Below are 9,436 nucleotides of genomic sequence, written 5' to 3'. Positions count from 1 at the left end.
CATCGGGATGATAATGAGTGAAAATAGTTGTCTCAAAATCAAGATGGAAAGTGAGGTGCATAAGATTTGACAAAATCGATTAACTTTGCAGAAGGTCTGCCTTCCAGCAGGGTTTAGTGAAAATGTGTAAGGAATTTGGGAAAATTCAAAGCAGGAAAATTGTAGGCCTTTGAAATAGCTTTCCAACGATATATTGTGGAGCCCAAACGGAGCTCTGTGCAAAACGTTATGACCGTTTTACAGAATGGTGCGTAACCACCGCGTTCGGCCGCGTTTTACCGCGACCGCGGTCGTGAGGCAGTGTCCCAGCGATTTACCGCGGTCGGGACCGTGGTCGCGCCTACTGGGACGCGGTGTCCGACCTGGGAAGTCATTTTTTAGCCTTATTTTTTTTCCCCCACAGCCCCAAAACATAAAAACTTGCTCTAGAAAGGAAAGCTCTCAAAAACCTAACTCCTTAAGGGTCCCTCCACCACCCAAGGTAAGTTTTAATGGTGATTCTAACTTAATTTCAATTTTCCAACATCATATTAATATGGGTAAACCCTCCATATCATTAAATATTCGATTGGGACATCATTGTTGAGAGAAGGAAGCCTAGAACTCGAATTCAAAGGGTTTGCACTTCAAAAAGGTAATGTCTTCACCCTCTAATTGATTCTAGCATTGGTTTAATGATTATAAACCCTAGTTCATGAGATATGAGTTGATGGGTTTGATAGAAAAGCATGAACGATTATAGGGTTGGGGTGTTGATTGTTGATCATTGGTTAAGGGTGTGTTTACCTTATGGGTGATGAAGAATAATGTTGATTATAATCATTTGAGACTTTAGAATTTATCTAGGAACAAGAGAATGGGTTGTTGGGTGTAGAGACACCATTAATAAGGACTATGAAGCTTTATTTTCACCAAGTGTTTGATAAAATGCTTAAGTGACCAAAACACGAGCATCATAGCTAATATGGAATCCCTTTGACTTGTATTGCTATAGATTAAAGTTGAAAGGGTTGACAAACGTTGTATTACGCTCAAGGGCAGGAAGTTAAGGTATGTGAGACTAACTCTTTACGTTTGGAAATGTCTATGATTCTCCCTACGTCCCATTCATTATGACCATTACCAGTTTCCTCAGGAAGTAACTATGCCTTAGTTCCCTGAATAGTAGTAGAACTTCTATTCTCTAGATGACATAGTTTCATAATCATTCGATATTCTATGAGTTTCAGTTATGACAAATCAACTTATTATGAATACTCATCTCAGTCTAATCCTATTCACTATACCAGTATCATGTAACTCGGCATGGCTCATTATTTCAGTATCATGTATTACAGTATGATTCTCAGTTCCTGATTCTAAATTCCCGAATGAACACCTGTATTTGGGCCTGAGGCCGTAGTTTATGCTTTATGCATGTTTGGGCCTGAGGCCGTAGTTTATGCTTTATGCATTTTTGGGCCTGAGGCCGTAGTTATGTATACGTATATTTGGGCCTGAGGCCATAGTTTGTGCACATATATATTGGGCCCGAGGCCGTAGTTTATCAGATAAACAGGTTGTTCATCATTCAGAAAAGGGAGTATTCATATCCTTACTTCCTTGTTCAGTTATCATTTCAGTTTCAGTTTCAATAGTTATCAAGTTATCAGTTTATCAGCTAGCAGTTCAGTTTCAGTTTCAGTATTTACAGTTCTTTTCTTCAGTTGTTTTACATACCAGTGCAATTCAAATGTACTGACTTCCCTTTTTGCCCGGGGCCTGTATCTCGCGATGCAGGTAACGATTTTCAGGTTGACGATTCTGCTTGCTAGGATATCTCGTATCAGCTATTGGTGAGCCCCAGTCTTTCGGGGCCTTATCTCTCTTTTGTTTTAGTCATTATAGTATTTCAGTTAATAAGGTATACCGGCGATCTTGTCCCGGTAAACAGTTAGCATTTTCAGTACTCTTTAGAGGCTTCGTAGACTATAGCCCAGTCAGTCAGATATTAGCAGGCTTCTGTTAGCCTTGTCGGCTACTTGTTTATATTTGCAGACCTTTCAGTATTTTCCGCATCTATGATATTTCAGTCAGACTCTTTAGTAGATTATCATGTTTTATATTTACCTCTAGCTCATAGTTATACCACATGTTGATTCAGCCATACAGTTGTTTCGCTCGGTCACATGCAGTCAGGCACCGAGTGCCGTGTTACGCTCAGACCATGGTTCGGGGCGTGACAAAGCTGGGTATCAGAGCCCTAGGTTCAAGAGTCCTAGGGAGTCTATGAAGCCGTGTCCAGTGGGGTCTCTTTTATGTGTGTGTGCGTGCCACACATGTAAACAGTTGACCACAAGACATCTAGGATTGTTCCATTTCTTTTATACTCTAGATCGTGTAGTTAGAGCTATGCTTTCAGGAATCTTTCTAACCCGTGCGAATTGCGTATTTCAGAAAAATGCCTGCAAAAAGAAAGTACACCAGGAGGGCCTCAGCTACTAGCCAGGGGGCCACAACTAATGCTGCTCAGGAGGAGGACACTTCGGTCCAGGGGGTTGCACCGGGCTCAATGCAGTGCTTCAGACATGGATGTCAGGGGAGCTATCCTGTTGCTCACCCAGATTGTTGCTACTCAGGATCAAAGGCAGGGAACGAGTGATGTTCATGAGACGGGTAGTTCCAGGTCTAGGGAATTCCTCAACATGAAACCTCCCGTCTTCACAGGGTCCAAAAAGGATGAGGATCCGCAAAACTTCATTGATGAGGTTCAGAAGATATTTCGAGTGATGCAAGCTACAGACACTGAGGCAGCAGAGCTTGCTGCGTACCAGCTGAAGGATGTTGCCAACACTTGGTATGAAACATGGGAAGAGTCCCGAGGGGAGGATGCGGATCCTGCGACTTGGAAGGAGTTTGCAGATGCGTTCCTTGAGCACTTTCTACCCATTGAGGTCTTGGAAGCAGGCTTTGGAGTTTGAGAGACTCAGACAGAACGATATGAGTGTGAATGAGTACTACCTCAAGTTCGTCTCTCTGGCCAAGTATGCTCCGAAAATGGTATGTGATGTGAGGGCCAGAGTTAGGCGGTTCGTATTAGGACTTTCAGATGATTTGTTTGCTGATGCTAATATAGCTGCTCAGAATAATGACATGACCATCACTAAGATGGTTGCCTTTGTTCAAGGGAACGAGGACAGGTTGAAAGAAGAAGAGCGGCTACAGAAAGAGAAGGACAGGGAATTCAGCAAGAGAGCTAAGTCTGCAGGAAATTTCAGCCATGGGGGATCTCAAGCAGGAGGCAGTCGCCAGTTCTTCAAGAAATCAAAATCAGGACCCGCTCCATCTTCAGCTAGTGCACCGGTTCAGAGGTCCAAGTTTAACAAGAAAAACCAAAATTTCAGAGCAGCAGGCTCACAGTCACATGCTAGTGTGGGCTACAGAGGCCTTGAGTACCCTACTTGCAACACGTGTGGTAAGAAGCATCCAGGGGTGTGCCGTTTGGGCACAAATGGTTGCTTTGGGTGCGGTCAGCAGGGCTACTTCTTGAGGGATTGTCCATCAACAAAGCAGAATAATGGAGGCAATGTAGCTCAGTCCACTAATTCAGCAGCCCCTCATAACTCTCAGGCCCAACAAGGGCGCGGTGCAGCAAAGTCTAGTAATGCAGGCGGTGGTCGAAACCGCTTGTATGCACTGGCAGGCCGTAAGGATACAGAGGCTCGTGGAGATGTTGTAACAGGTATGCTAACAATATTCACTTTTGATGTCTATGCTCTTATAGATCCAGGATCCACCCGATCTTATCTGACCCCATATATTGCTAAGAAATTTGGGATAGAACCAGAAAAGTTGTGTGAACCCTTTGAAGTGTCCACTCCAGTTGGAGAATTAGTTATAGCTAGGTGTATCTATAGGGGATGTGTCCAGTCAAAGTGTATCATCGTCTTACTGCAGCAGACTTAGTAGAATTGGAGATGATAGACTTCGATGTGATCATGGGCATGGATTGGTTAGAGTCCTGTTATGCCACAGTGGGGTGTAGAACCAAAATAGTAAGTTTTGAATTTCCCGGTGAACTAGTCTTAGAATGGAAGGGTGAAGTAGTAACACCTAGGGGTAGGTTTATTTCCTATCTTAGAGCCAGAAAGATGATCTTCAAGGGATATATCTATCACCTGGTTCGAGTTAAGGATGCAGATGCTCAGATCCCCACTCTCCAGTCGGTACCAATTGTTAATGAGTTTTCAGAAGTGTTTCCCGAAGATCTCCCTGGAATCCCTCCCGATAAAGAGATTGACTTTGGAATTGATCTATTTCCAAGCACTAAGCCGATATCTATTCCGCCTTATAGAATGGCTCCAGCAGAGTTGAAAGAGTTAAAAGTCCAGTTGAAAGATCTTCTAGATAAGGGATTTATAAGGCCAAGTGTCTCACCTTGGGGCGCACCAATCTTGTTTGTCAGAAAGAAGGATGGGTCTTTGCGTATGTGCATTGACTATCGTAAGTTGAATAAAGTCACCATCAAGAAAAAGTACCCTCTTCCCAGAATAGATGATTTATTTGATCAACTTCAGGGTGCCCAGTGTTATTCCAAGATTGACCTCAGATCGGGATACCATCAGTTGAAGGTTAAGGAAGTTGATATTCCAAAAACAACTTTTAGGACTCGATATGTGCATTTCGAATTTTTGGTAATGTCATTCGGTTTAACAAATGCACCAGCAGCTTTATGGACCTTATGAATAGGGTCTTCAAGCCTTATCTTGATTTGTTCGTTATCGTGTTTATTGATGACATCTTGATTTATTCCCGTAGCGAGACTGACCATGCAGAACATCTCAGAATTATGTTGCAGACACTGCAGGATCACAAGCTATATGCAAAATTTTCTAAGTGTGAATTTTGGTTGAAATCAGTAGCGTTTTTGGGACATGTCATCTCAGGGGAAGGCGTAAAGGTGGACTTTCAGAAAATAGAGGCAGTGAAGAATTGGCCTAGACCACCTCAGTATCCGATATAAGAAGTTTCTTGGGTCTAGCAGGCTATTATAGGCATTTCGTAGAGGGATTTTCTTCTATCTCGTCCCCTTTGACTAGATTAACTCAGAAGAAAGTCAAGTTTCAATGGTCGGACGCGTGCGAGCAATGTTTTGAGGAGTTAAAGAAGAGATTTACTTCAGCTCCAGTCCTGGCACTACCGGAAGGAACCGAAGGGTTCGTTGTTTATTGCTATGCTTCAGGGGTTGGTCTTGGGTGTGTATTAATGTAGCACGGTAAATTCATAGCCTACGCATCGAGACAACTCAAGGCTCATGAGAAGAATTATCCGACTCATGATCTTGAATTAGCAGCTGTGGTGTTTGCGCTTAAGATCTGGCGTCATTATTTGTATGGGGTACATGTTGATATTTTTACAGATCACAAGAGTCTCCAGTACATCTTCAAGCAAAGAGAATTAAATCTACGTCAGAGAAGGTGGCTCGAATTACTTAAAGATTATGATGTTGATATCCTCTATCATCGGGAAAGCAAATGTTGTAGCCGATGCTCTCAGTCGGCGTTCTATGGGCAGCTTAGCTCATGTTGAGGCAGACAAGCGAACCATGATGAAGGAAGTCCACCGCTTAGCAAGTCTAGGAGTTCGACTTTTGGACTCCGAAGATGGTGGCGTTGTTCTCCAGAACAGGGCTGAATCCTCCTTAGTAGCTGAAGTAAAGGAAAGACAGTTCAGTGATCCCTACTTATTGCAGCTGAAGGAAGGAATTCACAAACACAAGACTATGGCTTTTGAACAAGGGGGAGATGATGGTACTTTGAGATACAGAGGCAGACTATGCGTTCCAGATGTAGATGGGCTCAGAGAGCGGATTATGTCAGAAGCCCACAATTCCAGGTATTCTATTCACCCAAGTTCCACAAAGATGTATCATGATCTTAAGGAGGTTTTTTGGTGGAACGATATGAAAAAGAATATAGCATATTTCGTGGCTAGTTGTCCAAATTGTCAGCAGGTGAAAGTCGAACACCAGAGACCTGGCGGTTTAACTCAGAATATAGAAATTCCTATTTGGAAATGGGAGATGATAAACATGGACTTCATAACAGGTCTACCTCGCTCGTTCCGGAAGCATGATTCGATTTGGGTGATTGTAGACCGACTTACCAAGTCAGCTCACTTCTTGCCAGTGAAGACTACAGATTCGGCCGAGGATTATGCCAAGTTGTATATCAAAGAAATTGTCCAATTGCATGGGACTCCTTTGTCCATTATCTCAGATCATGGTGCTCAGTTCACAACAAACTTTTGGAAATCCTTTCAGAAGGGATTGGGCACAAGGGTGAACCTCAGCACCGCTTTTCTTCCTCAGACAGATGGCCAGGCGGAACGTACCATTCGGACTATTGAGGATATGTTGAGGGCGTGTGTTATTGATTTTAAAGGTAATCGGGATGATCATCTACCTCTCATTGAATTTGCTTATAATAACAGCTATCACTCTAGTATCAAGATGGCACCATACGAAGCTCTGTATGGGCGAAGGTGTAGATCACCAATTGGTTGGTTCGAGGTCGGAGAAGCGGAGTTGTTAGGACCCGAGTTGGTCTATCAGGCTATGGAGAAAGTCAACTTGATACAAAGGCATTTGAAGACGACTCAAAGTCGACAAATGTCCTATTCGGACGTGCGGCGTAGAGACTTAGAGTTCCAAGTTGATGATTGGGTGTTTCTGAAAGTATCGCCCATGAAAGGCGTTATGAGATTTGGGAAGAAGGGGAAACTTAGTCCCCGTTATATTGGTTCATATAGAATCCTGCGAAGGATCGGGCAGGTGGCTTATGAGTTAGAATTGCCACAAGAACTAGCTGTTGTACACCCAGTGTTTCATGTGTCCATGTTGAAGAAATTCATAGGAGACTGTTTGCCCAATTAAAGGTTAGTTTTGAAGACTGATAAAGAAACTCAGGATGAACCAGGTCCATCACTCAGGTGCACAAAAACGGGCAGATTAGAGCATGTGGGTTGCACGTGAAGGAGATAAGCTTAACTTGGTGTATTTAATATCTCCTGATCGAAAAGGTTGCATAATTGATAAGGAGAAGGAGTCCTTAATCAAAGAGAACACTATCCAAGATAGGGAAGGAGTTAGAAGTTGAAATCAACTAGAACTCTTCCACCAAGGAAGAGTTTCATCAGAACTCTAGTTATTTCTTCATCTACTAACTCTATAAATTGTAGGATGTTCCCACATTACATGTGTTGCACAAAAACGCAGAAGTTAAACGTGAATTGGGAGCAAAATAGCAAGGCTTTTTGCAAGCAGTTCGTGTATGATTCAAGTGTGCAAACCTGAAGCTACATGAACCAGATTGAAGAACCAGCTCCATAAAGAGTTTTATGTGTCTTTCTTTATTTCTAGTTCAATTGTAGTAGGTGTTTCATATTGTACCTTTCAGCTTTATCTAGAAGCAATTGTAATAGGTATATTGAGTATTCAAGTTAGAGTTAACTTGAAGTTGTCGCAGCAGTTAGATGCTAGTTGCCACAACGGGATTAGAGTTAATCCTTAGGTTTACAAAGAGTTTTGTAAATGCTTTTTTGGCTCAGTGATTTTAGTGGAAGTTTGGAAAAATCCTACTGAGTAGTAGGTCGTGGTTTTTTCACCTTTTGAGCCAGGTGTTTTCCACATAAAAATCTCTGTGTTCTTTATTTTTGTATTTATTATTCCGCAAACAGCAGTAGTTAGTATACCTAGAAGAACCAGGTTCTTCTAAAGCGAAAATTGGGTACCACATAAATCACCCCCCCTCTTGTGTAGTATTGACGTTTATAACATCGATTGGTATCAGAGCGGGTTATCCTTGAAGAGGCTAACACCTTAGGAAAACATCAACATGAGTGCACCACCTGGGAACTGGGAAGGGCAATCCACTGTTAGGCCTCCACTTTTCAATGGTCAGTACTATTCTTGGTGGAAGAACAGGATGAGAGACCACATCATAGGAGAAGACTATGAACTCTGGGACATAGTCACCGATGGTCCCTTGGCTACTACAAAGAAAAATGCTAAAGGAGTGGATGTGCCAAAGACAAGAGCTGACTGTACTGCTGAAGATTTGAAGAAATGGGAAAAGAATGCTAAGGCCAAGAAATGGCTTGTGTGTGGACTTGGTCCAGACGAGTACAGTAGAATTCAAAGTTGTACTACTGCAAAGGAAATATGGGACACTTTACAAGTGGCTCATGAAGGAACTCCTCAAGTAAAGAGATCAAGAGGAACACTGCTGTATTCTCAATATGAGATTTTACTATGAAAGAAGGAGAAACAATTCAAGAGATGTATACTAGGTTCACTACACTGACAAATGAACTTAAATCTCTTTGAAGGGTTATTCTTGAAGAAGATAAAGTTGAGAAGATTTTGACAAGGGTACTGCCAATCTTTTGGGAAAGCAAAATCACAGCTATTCAGGAATCAAAGAACATTGCCACTCTTAAGTTGGATGAGCTAATTGGAAATCTCACTGCCTATGAACTTAGAAGGCAAACCATGAAGATGGATGCACCCAAGAAGGAAAGGAACATGGCATTCAAAATCACTGAAGGTGCTGATCTAGAGGAGGATGAAATGACCATGATCACAGAGGAGTTCAAGAAGTACCTAATGAGAGGAAATGGTCTTTCAAGAAGTGGAAGCTACATCAAACCAAGGGTTCCTGAAAAACAAACCAATGAGGGGTGTTACAAGTGTGGGAAGACTGATCACCATATTAAAAATTGCCCTCAATGGGAAATTGAATGTAAGGAGGAAAGAGCTGAACGAAGGAACAGGAAGAAGGAACAGGTTCATCCCAAGAAGAACAAAGGATCAAAAAAGGCTATGGTTGCTGCTTGGGGTGAAAGCTCAAATGATGACTCAGAAGACGAAGATGGAGATGAACAAGCACTTATGGCAATTGGGAAATCCGATGAGGAATCTGAGGTAAGTATAATTCATCTCAAAGACAAGATTAAGTTTTTGTCTAAAGAAAGTCTATCTGAATTACTTCTAGATTTCATTGATGAATTTGAAGTTATAAACAATGAAAAGGAACAGTTGTCTAAGGAGTGTGTGATTCTGAAAGCTAAGTGCAAAAACCTGGAACTTAGGGCTAGTGAAAGTGATAGTAAAAATGCTGAGTTGAAGAACCAGGTTCATGAACTTGACACCACAGTCCTAGAGCTTAAATCTGAAAATCTAAAATTGAAATTAGGAACTAGTAAAAAGAAATACTGATCACACACAACTCACTTTAGAAGAAAATGTAGGAAAAATGAAAGATGAAGCTGTACAAAGAGATGAGCAGATTAAAGTCCTAAAAGAAGATCTAGGAAAGTGAAACATGAATTAGACAGAACTGCAAATGGAACAAGGCTCTGATGCACTCTCTTGGTTGACAGAGCGATCACAGTAGCA

General features: G+C 42.0%; 1 pseudogene; it reads left to right on the top strand.

The window, feature by feature from the left end:
* The first annotated feature begins 1,773 nt into the window (after nt 1-1,773).
* Nucleotides 1,774-9,436, top strand: part of LOC109214230 — a 34,804-nt pseudogene continuing 27,141 nt past the window's right edge.

The sequence above is a fragment of the Nicotiana attenuata genome, unplaced genomic scaffold (assembly GCF_001879085.1).
Source record: "Nicotiana attenuata strain UT unplaced genomic scaffold, NIATTr2, whole genome shotgun sequence".
In the NCBI taxonomy this organism is placed as follows: Eukaryota; Viridiplantae; Streptophyta; class Magnoliopsida; order Solanales; family Solanaceae; genus Nicotiana; species Nicotiana attenuata.
This window is presented reverse-complemented; position numbering and strand designations above follow the sequence as displayed.